Consider the following 20,252-nt stretch of genomic DNA (forward strand, 5'->3'; position numbering starts at 1 on the left):
TAAGTTCACATAATTTTACATCAAAAACACGACTTTACAATACATTTGGGTGAATACAAAAAATAGAAAAAAAATTTGGTAAAAAATGGTGATAATTCCGCTAAATATCGTTTAAAGTCATTTGTATTGATCTAATTATACTTTTTATAGTTTTATCGTTAAGCTCACATTATTTTACATCTAAGACGCGTCTATACAATACATTTGGGTGAATATAAAAGGTCGTAAAAAAATTTTGGAAAAAAAGGTGATGAATCCGATAAATATCGTCTAAATTCATTTGTATTGAACTAATCATACTTTTTATATTTTTATCGTTAAGTTCACATTATTTTACATCTAAAACACGTATTTACAATACATTTGGGTGAATACAAAAAATAGAAAAACAATTTGGGAAAAAATTTGGTAAAAAATGGTGATTATTCCGCTAAATATCGTTTAAAGTCATTTGTATTGAACTAATCATACTTTTTATATTTTTATCGTTAAGTTCACATAATTTTACATCAAAATCACGTCTTTTCAATACATTTGGGTGAATACAAAAAATAGAAAAAAAATTTGGGAAAACATTTGGTAAAAAATGGTGATAATTCCGCTAAATATCGTTTAAAGTCATTTGTATTGAACTAATCATACTTTTTATATTTTTATCGTTAAGTTCACATAATTTTACATCAAAATCACGTCTTTTCAATACATTTGAGTGAATACAAAAAATAGAAAAAAAATTTGGGAAAACATTTGGTAAAAAATGGTGATAATTCCGCTAAATATCGTTTAAAGTCATTTGTATTGAACCAATCATACTTTTTATATTTTTATCGTTAAGTTCACCTAATTTTACATCTAAAACACGTCTTTTCAATACATTTGGGTGAATATAAAAGGTCGTAAAAAAATTTTGAAATACAGTTGATGAATCCGCTAAATATCGTCTTAAGTCATTTCTATTAATTTAATCATACTTTTTATATTTTTAACGTTAAGTTCACATAATTTTACATCTAAAACACGTCTTTACAATACATTTGGGTGAATATAAAAGGTCGTAAAAAAATTTTGGAAAAAATTTGGTAAAAAATGGTGATAATTCCGCTAAATATCGTTTAAAGTCATTTGTATTGAACTAATCATACTTTTTCTATTTTTATCGTTAAGTTCACATAATTTTACATCTAAAACACGTCTTTTCAATACATTTGGGTGAATATAAAAGGTCATAAAAAAATTTGGGAAAAAATTTGGTAAAAAATGGTGATAATTCCGCTAAATATCGTTTAAAGTCATTTGTATTGAACTAATCATACTTTTTATAGTTTTATCGTTAAGTTCACATTATTTTACATCTAAAACACGTCTTTACAATACATTTGGGTGAATACAAAAGGTCGTAAATAATTTTGAAAAACAGGTGATGAATCCTATAAATATCGGCTTAAGTCATTTCTATTAAACTAATCATACTTTTTAAATTTTTATCGTTAAGTTCACATTATTTTACATCAAAAACACGTCTTTACAATACATTTGGGTGAATACAAAAAATAGAAAAAAAATTTGGTATAAAATGGTGATAATTCCGTTAAATATCGTTTAAAGTCATTTGTATTGAACTAATCATACTTTTTATATTTTTATCGTTAAGTTCACATAATTTTACATCTAAAACACGTCTTTTCAATACATTTGGGTGAATATAAAACGTCGTAAAAAAATTTTGAAATACAGGTTATGAATCCGCTAAATATCGTCTTAAGTCATTTCTATTAATTTAATCATACTTTTTATATTTTTAACGTTAAGTTCACATTGTTTCACATCTAAAACACGTGTTTACAATACATTTGGGTGAATACAAAAAATAGAAAAACAATTTGGGAAAAAATTTGGTAAAAAATGGTGATTATTCCGCTAAATATCGTTTAAAGTCATTTGTATTGAACTAATCATACTTTTTATATTTTTATCTTTAAGTTCACATAATTTTACATCAAAATCACGTCTTTTCAATACATTTGGGTGAATACAAAAAATAGAAAAAAAATTTGGGAAAACATTTGGTAAAAAATGGTGATAATTCCGCTAAATATCGTTTAAAGTCATTTGTATTGAACTAATCATACTTTTTATATTTTTATCGTTAAGTTCACATAATTTTACATCAAAATCACGTCTTTTCAATACATTTGAGTGAATACAAAAAATAGAAAAAAAATTTGGGAAAAAATTTGGTAAAAAATGGTGATAATTCCGCTAAATATCGTTTAAAGTCATTTGTATTGAACTAATCATACTTTTTATATTTTTATCGTTAAGTTCACATAATTTTACATCTAAAACACGTCTTTACAATACATTTGGGTGAATATAAAAGGTCGTAAAAAAATTTTGAAATACAGGTGATGAATCCGCAAAATATCGTCTTAAGTCATTTCTATTAAACTAATCATACTTTTTATATTTTTAACGTTAAGTTCACATAATTTTACATCTAAAACACGTCTTTACAATACATTTGGGTGAATATAAAAGGTCGTAAAAAAATTTTGAAATACAGGTGATGAATCCGCAAAATATCGTCTTATGTCATTTCTATTAAACTAATCATACTTTTTATATTTTTAACGTTAAGTTCACATAATTTTACATCAAAAACACGACTTTACAATACATTTGGGTGAATACAAAAAATAGAAAAAAAATTTGGTAAAAAATGGTGATAATTCCGCTAAATATCGTTTAAAGTCATTTGTATTGATCTAATTATACTTTTTATAGTTTTATCGTTAAGCTCACATTATTTTACATCTAAGACGCGTCTATACAATACATTTGGGTGAATATAAAAGGTCGTAAAAAAATTTTGGAAAAAAAGGTGATGAATCCGATAAATATCGTCTAAATTCATTTGTATTGAACTAATCATACTTTTTATATTTTTATCGTTAAGTTCACATTATTTTACATCTAAAACACGTATTTACAATACATTTGGGTGAATACAAAAAATAGAAAAACAATTTGGGAAAAAATTTGGTAAAAAATGGTGATTATTCCGCTAAATATCGTTTAAAGTCATTTGTATTGAACTAATCATACTTTTTATATTTTTATCGTTAAGTTCACATAATTTTACATCAAAATCACGTCTTTTCAATACATTTGGGTGAATACAAAAAATAGAAAAAAAATTTGGGAAAACATTTGGTAAAAAATGGTGATAATTCCGCTAAATATCGTTTAAAGTCATTTGTATTGAACTAATCATACTTTTTATATTTTTATCGTTAAGTTCACATAATTTTACATCAAAATCACGTCTTTTCAATACATTTGAGTGAATACAAAAAATAGAAAAAAAATTTGGGAAAACATTTGGTAAAAAATGGTGATAATTCCGCTAAATATCGTTTAAAGTCATTTGTATTGAACTAATCATACTTTTTATATTTTTATCGTTAAGTTCACATAATTTTACATCTAAAACACGTCTTTACAATACATTTGGGTGAATATAAAAGGTCGTAAAAAAATTTTGAAATACAGGTGATGAATCCGCAAAATATCGTCTTATGTCATTTCTATTAAACTAATCATACTTTTTATATTTTTAACGTTAAGTTCACATAATTTTACATCAAAAACACGACTTTACAATACATTTGGGTGAATACAAAAAATAGAAAAAAAATTTGGTAAAAAATGGTGATAATTCCGCTAAATATCGTTTAAAGTCATTTGTATTGAACCAATCATACTTTTTATATTTTTATCGTTAAGTTCACCTAATTTTACATCTAAAACACGTCTTTTCAATACATTTGGGTGAATATAAAAGGTCGTAAAAAAATTTTGAAATACAGTTGATGAATCCGCTAAATATCGTCTTAAGTCATTTCTATTAATTTAATCATACTTTTTATATTTTTAACGTTAAGTTCACATAATTTTACATCTAAAACACGTCTTTACAATACATTTGGGTGAATATAAAAGGTCGTAAAAAAATTTTGGAAAAAATTTGGTAAAAAATGGTGATAATTCCGCTAAATATCGTTTAAAGTCATTTGTATTGAACTAATCATACTTTTTCTATTTTTATCGTTAAGTTCACATAATTTTACATCTAAAACACGTCTTTTCAATACATTTGGGTGAATATAAAAGGTCATAAAAAAATTTGGGAAAAAATTTGGTAAAAAATGGTGATAATTCCGCTAAATATCGTTTAAAGTCATTTGTATTGAACTAATCATACTTTTTATAGTTTTATCGTTAAGTTCACATTATTTTACATCTAAAACACGTCTTTACAATACATTTGGGTGAATACAAAAGGTCGTAAATAATTTTGAAAAACAGGTGATGAATCCTATAAATATCGGCTTAAGTCATTTCTATTAAACTAATCATACTTTTTAAATTTTTATCGTTAAGTTCACATTATTTTACATCAAAAACACGTCTTTACAATACATTTGGGTGAATACAAAAAATAGAAAAAAAATTTGGTATAAAATGGTGATAATTCCGTTAAATATCGTTTAAAGTCATTTGTATTGAACTAATCATACTTTTTATATTTTTATCGTTAAGTTCACATAATTTTACATCTAAAACACGTCTTTTCAATACATTTGGGTGAATATAAAACGTCGTAAAAAAATTTTGAAATACAGGTTATGAATCCGCTAAATATCGTCTTAAGTCATTTCTATTAATTTAATCATACTTTTTATATTTTTAACGTTAAGTTCACATTGTTTCACATCTAAAACACGTGTTTACAATACATTTGGGTGAATACAAAAAATAGAAAAACAATTTGGGAAAAAATTTGGTAAAAAATGGTGATTATTCCGCTAAATATCGTTTAAAGTCATTTGTATTGAACTAATCATACTTTTTATATTTTTATCTTTAAGTTCACATAATTTTACATCAAAATCACGTCTTTTCAATACATTTGGGTGAATACAAAAAATAGAAAAAAAATTTGGGAAAACATTTGGTAAAAAATGGTGATAATTCCGCTAAATATCGTTTAAAGTCATTTGTATTGAACTAATCATACTTTTTATATTTTTATCGTTAAGTTCACATAATTTTACATCAAAATCACGTCTTTTCAATACATTTGAGTGAATACAAAAAATAGAAAAAAAATTTGGGAAAAAATTTGGTAAAAAATGGTGATAATTCCGCTAAATATCGTTTAAAGTCATTTGTATTGAACTAATCATACTTTTTATATTTTTATCGTTAAGTTCACATAATTTTACATCTAAAACACGTCTTTACAATACATTTGGGTGAATATAAAAGGTCGTAAAAAAATTTTGAAATACAGGTGATGAATCCGCAAAATATCGTCTTAAGTCATTTCTATTAAACTAATCATACTTTTTATATTTTTAACGTTAAGTTCACATAATTTTACATCTAAAACACGTCTTTACAATACATTTGGGTGAATATAAAAGGTCGTAAAAAAATTTTGAAATACAGGTGATGAATCCGCAAAATATCGTCTTATGTCATTTCTATTAAACTAATCATACTTTTTATATTTTTAACGTTAAGTTCACATAATTTTACATCAAAAACACGACTTTACAATACATTTGGGTGAATACAAAAAATAGAAAAAAAATTTGGTAAAAAATGGTGATAATTCCGCTAAATATCGTTTAAAGTCATTTGTATTGATCTAATTATACTTTTTATAGTTTTATCGTTAAGCTCACATTATTTTACATCTAAGACGCGTCTATACAATACATTTGGGTGAATATAAAAGGTCGTAAAAAAATTTTGGAAAAAAAGGTGATGAATCCGATAAATATCGTCTAAATTCATTTGTATTGAACTAATCATACTTTTTATATTTTTATCGTTAAGTTCACATTATTTTACATCTAAAACACGTATTTACAATACATTTGGGTGAATACAAAAAATAGAAAAACAATTTGGGAAAAAATTTGGTAAAAAATGGTGATTATTCCGCTAAATATCGTTTAAAGTCATTTGTATTGAACTAATCATACTTTTTATATTTTTATCGTTAAGTTCACATAATTTTACATCAAAATCACGTCTTTTCAATACATTTGGGTGAATACAAAAAATAGAAAAAAAATTTGGGAAAACATTTGGTAAAAAATGGTGATAATTCCGCTAAATATCGTTTAAAGTCATTTGTATTGAACTAATCATACTTTTTATATTTTTATCGTTAAGTTCACATAATTTTACATCAAAATCACGTCTTTTCAATACATTTGAGTGAATACAAAAAATAGAAAAAAAATTTGGGAAAACATTTGGTAAAAAATGGTGATAATTCCGCTAAATATCGTTTAAAGTCATTTGTATTGAACTAATCATACTTTTTATATTTTTATCGTTAAGTTCACATAATTTTACATCTAAAACACGTCTTTACAATACATTTGGGTGAATATAAAAGGTCGTAAAAAAATTTTGAAATACAGGTGATGAATCCGCAAAATATCGTCTTATGTCATTTCTATTAAACTAATCATACTTTTTATATTTTTAACGTTAAGTTCACATAATTTTACATCAAAAACACGACTTTACAATACATTTGGGTGAATACAAAAAATAGAAAAAAAATTTGGTAAAAAATGGTGATAATTCCGCTAAATATCGTTTAAAGTCATTTGTATTGAACCAATCATACTTTTTATATTTTTATCGTTAAGTTCACCTAATTTTACATCTAAAACACGTCTTTTCAATACATTTGGGTGAATATAAAAGGTCGTAAAAAAATTTTGAAATACAGTTGATGAATCCGCTAAATATCGTCTTAAGTCATTTCTATTAATTTAATCATACTTTTTATATTTTTAACGTTAAGTTCACATAATTTTACATCTAAAACACGTCTTTACAATACATTTGGGTGAATATAAAAGGTCGTAAAAAAATTTTGGAAAAAATTTGGTAAAAAATGGTGATAATTCCGCTAAATATCGTTTAAAGTCATTTGTATTGAACTAATCATACTTTTTCTATTTTTATCGTTAAGTTCACATAATTTTACATCTAAAACACGTCTTTTCAATACATTTGGGTGAATATAAAAGGTCATAAAAAAATTTGGGAAAAAATTTGGTAAAAAATGGTGATAATTCCGCTAAATATCGTTTAAAGTCATTTGTATTGAACTAATCATACTTTTTATAGTTTTATCGTTAAGTTCACATTATTTTACATCTAAAACACGTCTTTACAATACATTTGGGTGAATACAAAAGGTCGTAAATAATTTTGAAAAACAGGTGATGAATCCTATAAATATCGGCTTAAGTCATTTCTATTAAACTAATCATACTTTTTAAATTTTTATCGTTAAGTTCACATTATTTTACATCAAAAACACGTCTTTACAATACATTTGGGTGAATACAAAAAATAGAAAAAAAATTTGGTATAAAATGGTGATAATTCCGTTAAATATCGTTTAAAGTCATTTGTATTGAACTAATCATACTTTTTATATTTTTATCGTTAAGTTCACATAATTTTACATCTAAAACACGTCTTTTCAATACATTTGGGTGAATATAAAACGTCGTAAAAAAATTTTGAAATACAGGTTATGAATCCGCTAAATATCGTCTTAAGTCATTTCTATTAATTTAATCATACTTTTTATATTTTTAACGTTAAGTTCACATTGTTTCACATCTAAAACACGTGTTTACAATACATTTGGGTGAATACAAAAAATAGAAAAACAATTTGGGAAAAAATTTGGTAAAAAATGGTGATTATTCCGCTAAATATCGTTTAAAGTCATTTGTATTGAACTAATCATACTTTTTATATTTTTATCTTTAAGTTCACATAATTTTACATCAAAATCACGTCTTTTCAATACATTTGGGTGAATACAAAAAATAGAAAAAAAATTTGGGAAAACATTTGGTAAAAAATGGTGATAATTCCGCTAAATATCGTTTAAAGTCATTTGTATTGAACTAATCATACTTTTTATATTTTTAACGTTAAGTTCACATAATTTTACATCAAAAACACGTCTTTACAATACATTTGGGTGAATACAAAAAATAGAAAAAAAATTTGGTAAAAAATGGTGATAATTCCGCTAAATATCGTTTAAAGTCATTTGTATTGAACTAATCATACTTTTTATATTTTTATCGTTAAGTTCACATAATTTTACATCTAAAACACGTCTTTTCAATACATTTGGGTGAATACAAAAGGTCGTAAAAAAATTTTGAAATACAGTTGATGAATCCGCTAAATATCGTCTTAAGTCATTTCTATTAATTTAATAATACTTTTTATATTTTTAACGTTAAGTTCACATAATTTTACATCTAAAACACGTCTTTACAATACATTTGGGTGAATATAAAAGGTCGTAAAAAAATTTTGGAAAAAATTTGGTAAAAAATGGTGATAATTCCGCTAAATATCGTTTAAAGTCATTTTTATTGAACTAATCATACTTTTTATAGTTTTATCGTTAAGTTCACATTATTTTACATCTAAAACACGTCTTTACAATACATTTGGGTGAATACAAATGTCGTAAATAATTTTGAAAAACAGGTGATGAATCCTATAAATATCGGCTTAAGTCATTTCTATTAAACTAATCATACTTTTTAAATTTTTAACGTTAAGTTCACATTATTTTACATCTAAAACACGTATTTACAATACATTTGGGTTAATACAAAAAATAGAAAAAAAATTTGTGAAAAAATTTGGTAAAAAATGGTTATAATTCCGCTAAATATCGTTTAAAGTCATTTGTATTGAACTAATCATACTTTTTATATTTTTATCGTTACGTTCACATAATTTTACATCTAAAACACGTCTTTACAATACATTTGGGTGAATATAAAAGGTCGTAAAAAAATTTTGAAAAACAGGTGATGAATCCGCTAAATATCGGCATAAGTCATTTCTATTAAGCTAATCATACTTTTTATATTTTTATCGTTAAGTTTACATTATTTTACATCTAAAACACGTCTTTACAATAAATTTGGGTGAATACAAAAAATAGAAAAAAAATTTGTGAAAAAATTTGGTAAAAAATGGTTATAATTCCGCTAAATATCGTTTAAAGTCATTTGTATTGATCTAATTATACTTTTTATAGTTTTATCGTTAAGCTCACATTATTTTACATCTAAGACGCGTCTATACAATACATTTGGGTGAATATAAAAGGTCGTAAAAAAATTTTGGAAAAAAAGGTGATGAATCCGATAAATATCGTCTAAATTCATTTGTATTGAACTAATCATACTTTTTATATTTTTATCGTTAAGTTCACATTATTTTACATCTAAAACACGTATTTACAATACATTTGGGTGAATACAAAAAATAGAAAAAAAATTTGGGAAAAAATTTGGTAAAAAATGGTGATAATTCCGCTAATTATCGTTTAAAGTCATTTGTATAGAACTAATCATACTTTTTATATTTTTATCGTTAAGTTCACATTATTTTACATCTAAAACACGTATTTACAATACATTTGGGTGAATACAAAAAATAGAATAAAAATTTGGTAAAAAATTTGGTAAAAAATGGTGATAATTCCGCTAAATATCGTTTAAAGTCATTTGTATTGAACTAATCATACTTTTTATATTTTTATCGTTAAGTTCACATAATTTTACATCTAAAACACGTCTATTCAATACATTTGGGTGAATATAAAAGGTCGTAAAAAAATTTTGAAATACAGGTGATGAATCCGCTAAATATCGGCATAAGTCATTTCTATTAAGCTAATCATACTTTTTATATTTTTATCGTTAAGTTCACATAATTTTACATCTAAAACACGTCTTTACAATACATTTGGGTGAATATAAAAGGTCGTAAAAAAATTTTGAAATACAGGTGATGAATCCGCAAAATATCGTCTTAAGTCATTTCTATTAAACTAATCATACTTTTTATATTTTTAACGTTAAGTTCACATAATTTTACATCAAAAACACGTCTTTACAATACATTTGGGTGAATACAAAAAATAGAAAAAAAATTTGGTAACAAATGGTGATAATTCCGCTAAATATCGTTTAAAGTCATTTGTATTGAACTAATCATACTTTTTATATTTTTATCGTTAAGTTTACATTATTTTACATCTAAAACACGTCTTTACAATAAATTTGGGTGAATACAAAAAATAGAAAAAAAATTTGTAAAAAAATTTGGTAAAAAATGGTTATAATTCCGCTAAATATCGTTTAAAGTCATTTGTATTGATCTAATTATACTTTTTATAGTTTTATCGTTAAGCTCACATTATTTTACATCTAAGACGCGTCTATACAATACATTTGGGTGAATATAAAAGGTCGTAAAAAAATTTTGGAAAAAAAGGTGATGAATCCGATAAATATCGTCTAAATTCATTTGTATTGAACTAATCATACTTTTTATATTTTTATCGTTAAGTTCACATTATTTTACATCTAAAACACGTATTTACAATACATTTGGGTGAATACAAAAAATAGAAAAACAATTTGGGAAAAAATTTGGTAAAAAATGGTGATTATTCCGCTAAATATCGTTTAAAGTCATTTGTATTGAACTAATCATACTTTTTATATTTTTATCGTTAAGTTCACATAATTTTACATCAAAATCACGTCTTTTCAATACATTTGGGTGAATACAAAAAATAGAAAAAAAATTTGGGAAAACATTTGGTAAAAAATGGTGATAATTCCGCTAAATATCGTTTAAAGTCATTTGTATTGAACTAATCATACTTTTTATATTTTTATCGTTAAGTTCACATAATTTTACATCAAAATCACGTCTTTTCAATACATTTGAGTGAATACAAAAAATAGAAAAAAAATTTGGGAAAACATTTGGTAAAAAATGGTGATAATTCCGCTAAATATCGTTTAAAGTCATTTGTATTGAACTAATCATACTTTTTATATTTTTATCGTTAAGTTCACATAATTTTACATCTAAAACACGTCTTTACAATACATTTGGGTGAATATAAAAGGTCGTAAAAAAATTTTGAAATACAGGTGATGAATCCGCAAAATATCGTCTTATGTCATTTCTATTAAACTAATCATACTTTTTATATTTTTAACGTTAAGTTCACATAATTTTACATCAAAAACACGACTTTACAATACATTTGGGTGAATACAAAAAATAGAAAAAAAATTTGGTAAAAAATGGTGATAATTCCGCTAAATATCGTTTAAAGTCATTTGTATTGAACCAATCATACTTTTTATATTTTTATCGTTAAGTTCACATAATTTTACATCTAAAACACGTCTTTTCAATACATTTGGGTGAATATAAAAGGTCGTAAAAAAATTTTGAAATACAGTTGATGAATCCGCTAAATATCGTCTTAAGTCATTTCTATTAATTTAATCATACTTTTTATATTTTTAACGTTAAGTTCACATAATTTTACATCTAAAACACGTCTTTACAATACATTTGGGTGAATATAAAAGGTCGTAAAAAAATTTTGGAAAAAATTTGGTAAAAAATGGTGATAATTCCGCTAAATATCGTTTAAAGTCATTTGTATTGAACTAATCATACTTTTTCTATTTTTATCGTTAAGTTCACATAATTTTACATCTAAAACACGTCTTTTCAATACATTTGGGTGAATATAAAAGGTCATAAAAAAATTTGGGAAAAAATTTGGTAAAAAATGGTGATAATTCCGCTAAATATCGTTTAAAGTCATTTGTATTGAACTAATCATACTTTTTATAGTTTTATCGTTAAGTTCACATTATTTTACATCTAAAACACGTCTTTACAATACATTTGGGTGAATACAAAAGGTCGTAAATAATTTTGAAAAACAGGTGATGAATCCTATAAATATCGGCTTAAGTCATTTCTATTAAACTAATCATACTTTTTAAATTTTTATCGTTAAGTTCACATTATTTTACATCAAAAACACGTCTTTACAATACATTTGGGTGAATACAAAAAATAGAAAAAAAATTTGGTATAAAATGGTGATAATTCCGTTAAATATCGTTTAAAGTCATTTGTATTGAACTAATCATACTTTTTATATTTTTATCGTTAAGTTCACATAAGTTTACATCTAAAACACGTCTTTTCAATACATTTGGGTGAATATAAAAGGTCGTAAAAAAATTTTGAAATACAGGTTATGAATCCGCTAAATATCGTCTTAAGTCATTTCTATTAATTTAATCATACTTTTTATATTTTTAACGTTAAGTTCACATAATTTTACATCTAAAACACGTCTTTACAATACATTTGGGTGAATATAAAAGGTCGTAAAAAAATTTTGGAAAAAATTTGGTAAAAAATGGTGATAATTCCGCTAAATATCGTTTAAAGTCATTTTTATTGAACTAATCATACTTTTTATAGTTTTATCGTTAAGTTCACATTATTTTACATCTAAAACACGTCTTTACAATACATTTGGGTGAATACAAATGTCGTAAATAATTTTGAAAAACAGGTGATGAATCCTATAAATATCGGCTTAAGTCATTTCTATTAAACTAATCATACTTTTTAAATTTTTAACGTTAAGTTCACATTATTTTACATCTAAAACACGTATTTACAATACATTTGGGTTAATACAAAAAATAGAAAAAAAATTTGTGAAAAAATTTGGTAAAAAATGGTTATAATTCCGCTAAATATCGTTTAAAGTCATTTGTATTGAACTAATCATACTTTTTATATTTTTATCGTTACGTTCACATAATTTTACATCTAAAACACGTCTTTACAATACATTTGGGTGAATATAAAAGGTCGTAAAAAAATTTTGAAAAACAGGTGATGAATCCGCTAAATATCGGCATAAGTCATTTCTATTAAGCTAATCATACTTTTTATATTTTTATCGTTAAGTTTACATTATTTTACATCTAAAACACGTCTTTACAATAAATTTGGGTGAATACAAAAAATAGAAAAAAAATTTGTGAAAAAATTTGGTAAAAAATGGTTATAATTCCGCTAAATATCGTTTAAAGTCATTTGTATTGATCTAATTATACTTTTTATAGTTTTATCGTTAAGCTCACATTATTTTACATCTAAGACGCGTCTATACAATACATTTGGGTGAATATAAAAGGTCGTAAAAAAATTTTGGAAAAAAAGGTGATGAATCCGATAAATATCGTCTAAATTCATTTGTATTGAACTAATCATACTTTTTATATTTTTATCGTTAAGTTCACATTATTTTACATCTAAAACACGTATTTACAATACATTTGGGTGAATACAAAAAATAGAAAAAAAATTTGGGAAAAAATTTGGTAAAAAATGGTGATAATTCCGCTAATTATCGTTTAAAGTCATTTGTATAGAACTAATCATACTTTTTATATTTTTATCGTTAAGTTCACATTATTTAACATCTAAAACACGTATTTACATTACATTTGGGTGAATACAAAAAATAGAATAAAAATTTGGTAAAAAATTTGGTAAAAAATGGTGATAATTCCGCTAAATATCGTTTAAAGTCATTTGTATTGAACTAATCATACTTTTTATATTTTTATCGTTAAGTTCACATAATTTTACATCTAAAACACGTCTTTACAATACATTTGGGTGAATATAAAAGGTCGTAAAAAAATTTTGAAATACAGGTGATGAATCCGCAAAATATCGTCTTAAGTCATTTCTATTAAACTAATCATACTTTTTATATTTTAAACGTTAAGTTCACATAATTTTACATCAAAAACACGTCTTTACAATACATTTGGGTGAATACAAAAAATAGAAAAAAAATTTGGTAACAAATGGTGATAATTCCGCTAAATATCGTTTAAAGTCATTTGTATTGAACTAATCATACTTTTTATATTTTTATCGTTAAGTTCACATAATTTTACATCTAAAACACGTCTATTCAATACATTTGGGTGAATATAAAAGGTCGTAAAAAAATTTTGAAATACAGGTGATGAATCCGCTAAATATCGGCATAAGTCATTTCTATTAAGCTAATCATACTTTTTATATTTTTATCGTTAAGTTTACATTATTTTACATCTAAAACACGTCTTTACAATAAATTTGGGTGAATACAAAAAATAGAAAAAAAATTTGTAAAAAAATTTGGTAAAAAATGGTTATAATTCCGCTAAATATCGTTTAAAGTCATTTGTATTGATCTAATTATACTTTTTATAGTTTTATCGTTAAGCTCACATTATTTTACATCTAAGACGCGTCTATACAATACATTTGGGTGAATATAAAAGGTCGTAAAAAAATTTTGGAAAAAAAGGTGATGAATCCGATAAATATCGTCTAAATTCATTTGTATTGAACTAATCATACTTTTTATATTTTTATCGTTACGTTCACATTATTTTACATCTAAAACACGTATTTACAATACATTTGGGTGAATACAAAAAATAGAAAAAAAATTTGGGAAAAAATTTGGTAAAAAATGGTGATAATTCCGCTAATTATCGTTTAAAGTCATTTGTCTTGAACTAATCATACTTTTTATATTTTTATCGTTAAGTTCACATTATTTTACATCTAAAACACGTATTTACAATACATTTGGGTGAATACAAAAAATAGAATAAAAATTTGGGAAAAAATTTGGTAAAAAATGGTGATAATTCCGCTAAATATCGTTTAAAGTCATTTGTATTGAACTAATCATACTTTTTATATTTTTATCGTTAAGTTCACATAATTTTACATCTAAAACACGTCTTTACAATACATTTGGGTGAATATAAAAGGTCGTAAAAAAATTTTGAAATACAGGTGATGAATCCGCAAAATATCGTCTTAAGTCATTTCTATTAAACTAATCATACTTTTTATATTTTTAACGTTAAGTTCACATAATTTTACATCAAAAACACGTCTTTACAATACATTTGGGTGAATACAAAAAATAGAAAAAAAATTTGGTAACAAATGGTGATAATTCCGCTAAATATCGTTTAAAGTCATTTGTATTGAACTAATCATACTTTTTATATTTTTATCGTTAAGTTCACATAATTTTACATCTAAAACACGTCTATTCAATACATTTGGGTGAATATAAAAGGTCGTAAAAAAATTTTGAAATACAGGTGATGAATCCGCTTAATATCGTCTTAAGTCATTTCTATAAATTTAATCATACTTTTTATATTTTTAACGTTAAGTTCACATAATTTTACATCTAAAACACGTCTTAACAATACATTTGGGTGAATATAAAAGGTCGTAAAAAAATTTTGGAAAAAATTTGGTAAAAAATGGTGATAATTCCGCTAAATATCGTTTTAAGTCATTTGTATTGAACTAATCATACTTTTTCTATTTTTATCGTTAAGTTCACATAATTTTACATCTAAAACACGTCTTTTCAATACATTTGGGTGAATACAAAAAATAGAATAAAAATTTGGGAAAAAATTTGGTAAAAAATGGTGATAATTCCGCTAAATATCGTTTAAAGTCATTTGTATTGAACTAATCATACTTTTTATATTTTTATCGTTAAGTTCACATAATTTTACATCTAAAACACGTCTTTACAATACATTTGGGTGAATATAAAAGGTCGTAAAAAAATTTTGAAATACAGGTGATGAATCCGCAAAATATCGTCTTAAGTCATTTCTATTAAACTAATCATACTTTTTATATTTTTAACGTTAAGTTCACATAATTTTACATCTAAAACACGTCTATTCAATACATTTGGGTGAATATAAAAGGTCGTAAAAAAATTTTGAAATACAGGTGATGAATCCGCTAAATATCGGCATAAGTCATTTCTATTAAGCTAATCATACTTTTTATATTTTTATCGTTAAGTTTACATTATTTTACATCTAAAACACGTCTTTACAATAAATTTGGGTGAATACAAAAAATAGAAAAAAAATTTGTAAAAAAATTTGGTAAAAAATGGTTATAATTCCGCTAAATATCGTTTAAAGTCATTTGTATTGATCTAATTATACTTTTTATAGTTTTATCGTTAAGCTCACATTATTTTACATCTAAGACGCGTCTATACAATACATTTGGGTGAATATAAAAGGTCGTAAAAAAATTTTGGAAAAAAAGGTGATGAATCCGATAAATATCGTCTAAATTCATTTGTATTGAACTAATCATACTCTTTATATTTTTATCGTTAAGTTCACATTATTTTACATCTAAAACACGTATTTACAATACATTTGGGTGAATACAAAAAATAGAAAAAAAATTTGGGAAAAAATTTGGTAAAAAATGGTGATAATTCCGCTAATTATCGTTTAAAGTCATTTGTATTGAACTAATCATACTTTTTATATTTTTATCGTTAAGTTCACATTATTTTACATCTAAAACACGTATTTACAATACATTTGGGTGAATACAAAAAATAGAATAAAAATTTGGGAAAAAATTTGGTAAAAAATGGTGATAATTCCGCTAAATATCGTTTAAAGTCATTTGTATTGAACTAATCATACTTTTTATATTTTTATCGTTAAGTTCACATAATTTTACATCTAAAACACGTCTTTACAATACATTTGGGTGAATATAAAAGGTCGTAAAAAAATTTTGAAATACAGGTGATGAATCCGCAAAATATCGTCTTAAGTCATTTCTATTAAACTAATCATACTTTTTATATTTTTAACGTTAAGTTCACATAATTTTACATCAAAAACACGTCTTTACAATACATTTGGGTGAATACAAAAAATAGAAAAAAAATTTGGTAGCAAATGGTGATAATTCCGCTAAATATCGTTTAAAGTCATTTGTATTGAACTAATCATACTTTTTATATTTTTATCGTTAAGTTCACATAATTTTACATCTAAAACACGTCTTAACAATACATTTGGGTGAATATAAAAGGTCGTAAAAAAATTTTGGAAAAAATTTGGTAAAAAATGGTGATAATTCCGCTAAATATCGTTTTAAGTCATTTGTATTGAACTAATCATACTTTTTCTATTTTTATCGTTAAGTTCACATAATTTTACATCTAAAACACGTATTTACAATACTCTTGGGTGAATACAAAAAATAGAAAAAAAATTTGGGAAAAAATTTGGTAAAAAATGGTGATAATTCCGCTAATTATCGTTTAAAGTCATTTGTATTGAACTAATCATACTTTTTATATTTTTATCGTTAAGTTCACATTATTTTACATCTAAAACACGTATTTACAATACATTTGGGTGAATACAAAAAATAGAATATAAATTTGGGAAAAAATTTGGTAAAAAATGGTCATAATTCCGCTAAATATCGTTTAAAGTCATTTGTATTGAACTAATCATACTTTTTATAGTTTTATCGTTAAGTTCACATTATTTTACATCTAAAACACGTCTTTACAATACATTTGGGTGAATACAAAAGGACGTAAATAATTTTGAAAAACAGGTGATGAATCCTATAAATATCGGCTTAAGTCATTTCTATTAAACTAATCATACTTTTTAAATTTTTATCGTTAAGTTCACATTATTTTACATCAAAAACACGTCTTTACAATACATTTGGGTGAATACAAAAAATAGAAAAAAAATTTGGTATAAAATGGTGATAATTCCGTTAAATATCGTTTAAAGTCATTTGTATTGAACTAATCATACTTTTTATATTTTTATCGTTAAGTTCACATAATTTTACATCTAAAACACGTCTTTTCAATACATTTGGGTGAATATAAAAGGTCGTAAAAAAATTTTGAAATACAGGTTATGAATCCGCTAAATATCGTCTTAAGTCATTTCTATTAATTTAATCATACTTTTTATATTTTTAACGTTAAGTTCACATTGTTTCACATCTAAAACACGTGTTTACAATACATTTGGGTGAATACAAAAAATAGAATAAAAATTTGGTAAAAAATTTGGTAAAAAATGGTGATAATTCCGCTAAATATCGTTTAAAGTCATTTGTATTGAACTAATCATACTTTTTATATTTTTATCGTTAAGTTCACATAATTTTACATCTAAAACACGTCTTTACAATACATTTGGGTGAATATAAAAGGTCGTAAAAAAATTTTGAAATACAGGTGATGAATCCGCAAAATATCGTCTTAAGTCATTTCTATTAAACTAATCATACTTTTTATATTTTTAACGTTAAGTTCACATAATTTTACATCAAAAACACGTCTTTACAATACATTTGGGTGAATACAAAAAATAGAAAAAAAATTTGGTAACAAATGGTGATAATTCCGCTAAATATCGTTTAAAGTCATTTGTATTGAACTAATCATACTTTTTATATTTTTATCGTTAAGTTCACATAATTTTACATCTAAAACACGTCTATTCAATACATTTGGGTGAATATAAAAGGTCGTAAAAAAATTTTGAAATACAGGTGATGAATCCGCTAAATATCGGCATAAGTCATTTCTATTAAGCTAATCATACTTTTTATATTTTTATCGTTAAGTTTACATTATTTTACATCTAAAACACGTCTTTACAATAAATTTGGGTGAATACAAAAAATAGAAAAAAAATTTGTAAAAAAATTTGGTAAAAAATGGTTATAATTCCGCTAAATATCGTTTAAAGTCATTTGTATTGATCTAATTATACTTTTTATAGTTTTATCGTTAAGCTCACATTATTTTACATCTAAGACGCGTCTATACAATACATTTGGGTGAATATAAAAGGTCGTAAAAAAATTTTGGAAAAAAAGGTGATGAATCCGATAAATATCGTCTAAATTCATTTGTATTGAACTAATCATACTTTTTATATTTTTATCGTTAAGTTCACATTATTTTACATCTAAAACACGTATTTACAATACATTTGGGTGAATACAAAAAATAGAAAAAAAATTTGGGAAAAAATTTGGTAAAAAATGGTGATAATTCCGCTAATTATCGTTTAAAGTCATTTGTATTGAACTAATCATACTTTTTATATTTTTATCGTTAAGTTCACATTATTTTACATCTAAAACACGTATTTACAATACATTTGGGTGAATACAAAAAATAGAATAAAAATTTGGGAAAAAATTTGGTAAAAAATGGTGATAATTCCGCTAAATATCGTTTAAAGTCATTTGTATTGAACTAATCATACTTTTTATATTTTTATCGTTAAGTTCACATAATTTTACATCTAAAACACGTCTTTACAATACATTTGGGTGAATATAAAAGGTCGTAAAAAAATTTTGAAATACAGGTGATGAATCCGCAAAATATCGTCTTAAGTCATTTCTATTAAACTAATCATACTTTTTATATTTTTAACGTTAAGTTCACATAATTTTACATCAAAAACACGTCATTACAATACATTTGGGTGAATACAAAAAATAGAAAAAAAATTTGGTAACAAATGGTGATAATTCCGCTAAATATCGTTTAAAGTCATTTGTATTGAACTAATCATACTTTTTATATTTTTATCGTTAAGTTCACATAATTTTACATCTAAAACACGTCTATTCAATACATTTGGGTGAATATAAAAGGTCGTAAAAAAATTTTGAAATACAGGTGATGAATCCGCTAAATATCGTCTTAAGTCATTTCTATAAATTTAATCATACTTTTTATATTTTTAACGTTAAGTTCACATAATTTTACATCTAAAACACGTCTTAACAATACATTTGGGTGAATATAAAAGGTCGTAAAAAAATTTTGGAAAAAATTTGGTAAAAAATGGTGATAATTCCGCTAAATATCGTTTAAAGTCATTTGTATTGAACTAATCATACTTTTTATATTTTTAACGTTAAGTTCACATAATTTTACATCTAAAACACGTCTTTACAATACATTTGGGTGAATATAAAAGGTCGTAAAAAAATTTTGAAATACAGGTGATGAATCCGCTAAATATCGGCATAAGTCATTTCTATTAAGCTAATCATACTTTTTATATTTTTATCGTTAAGTTTACATTATTTTACATCTAAAACACGTCTTTACAATAAATTTGGGTGAATACAAAAAATAGAAAAAAAATTTGTAAAAAAATTTGGTAAAAAATGGTTATAATTCCGCTAAATATCGTTTAAAGTCATTTGTATTGATCTAATTATACTTTTTATAGTTTTATCGTTAAGCTTACATTATTTTACATCTAAGACGCGTCTATACAATACATTTGGGTGAATATAAAAGGTCGTAAAAA

This window comes from Diuraphis noxia, unplaced genomic scaffold (genome assembly GCF_037042655.1).
Source record: "Diuraphis noxia isolate RWA-SAM2 unplaced genomic scaffold, SU_Dnox_SAM2 contig0005, whole genome shotgun sequence".
Lineage (NCBI taxonomy): Eukaryota > Metazoa > Arthropoda > Insecta > Hemiptera > Aphididae > Diuraphis > Diuraphis noxia.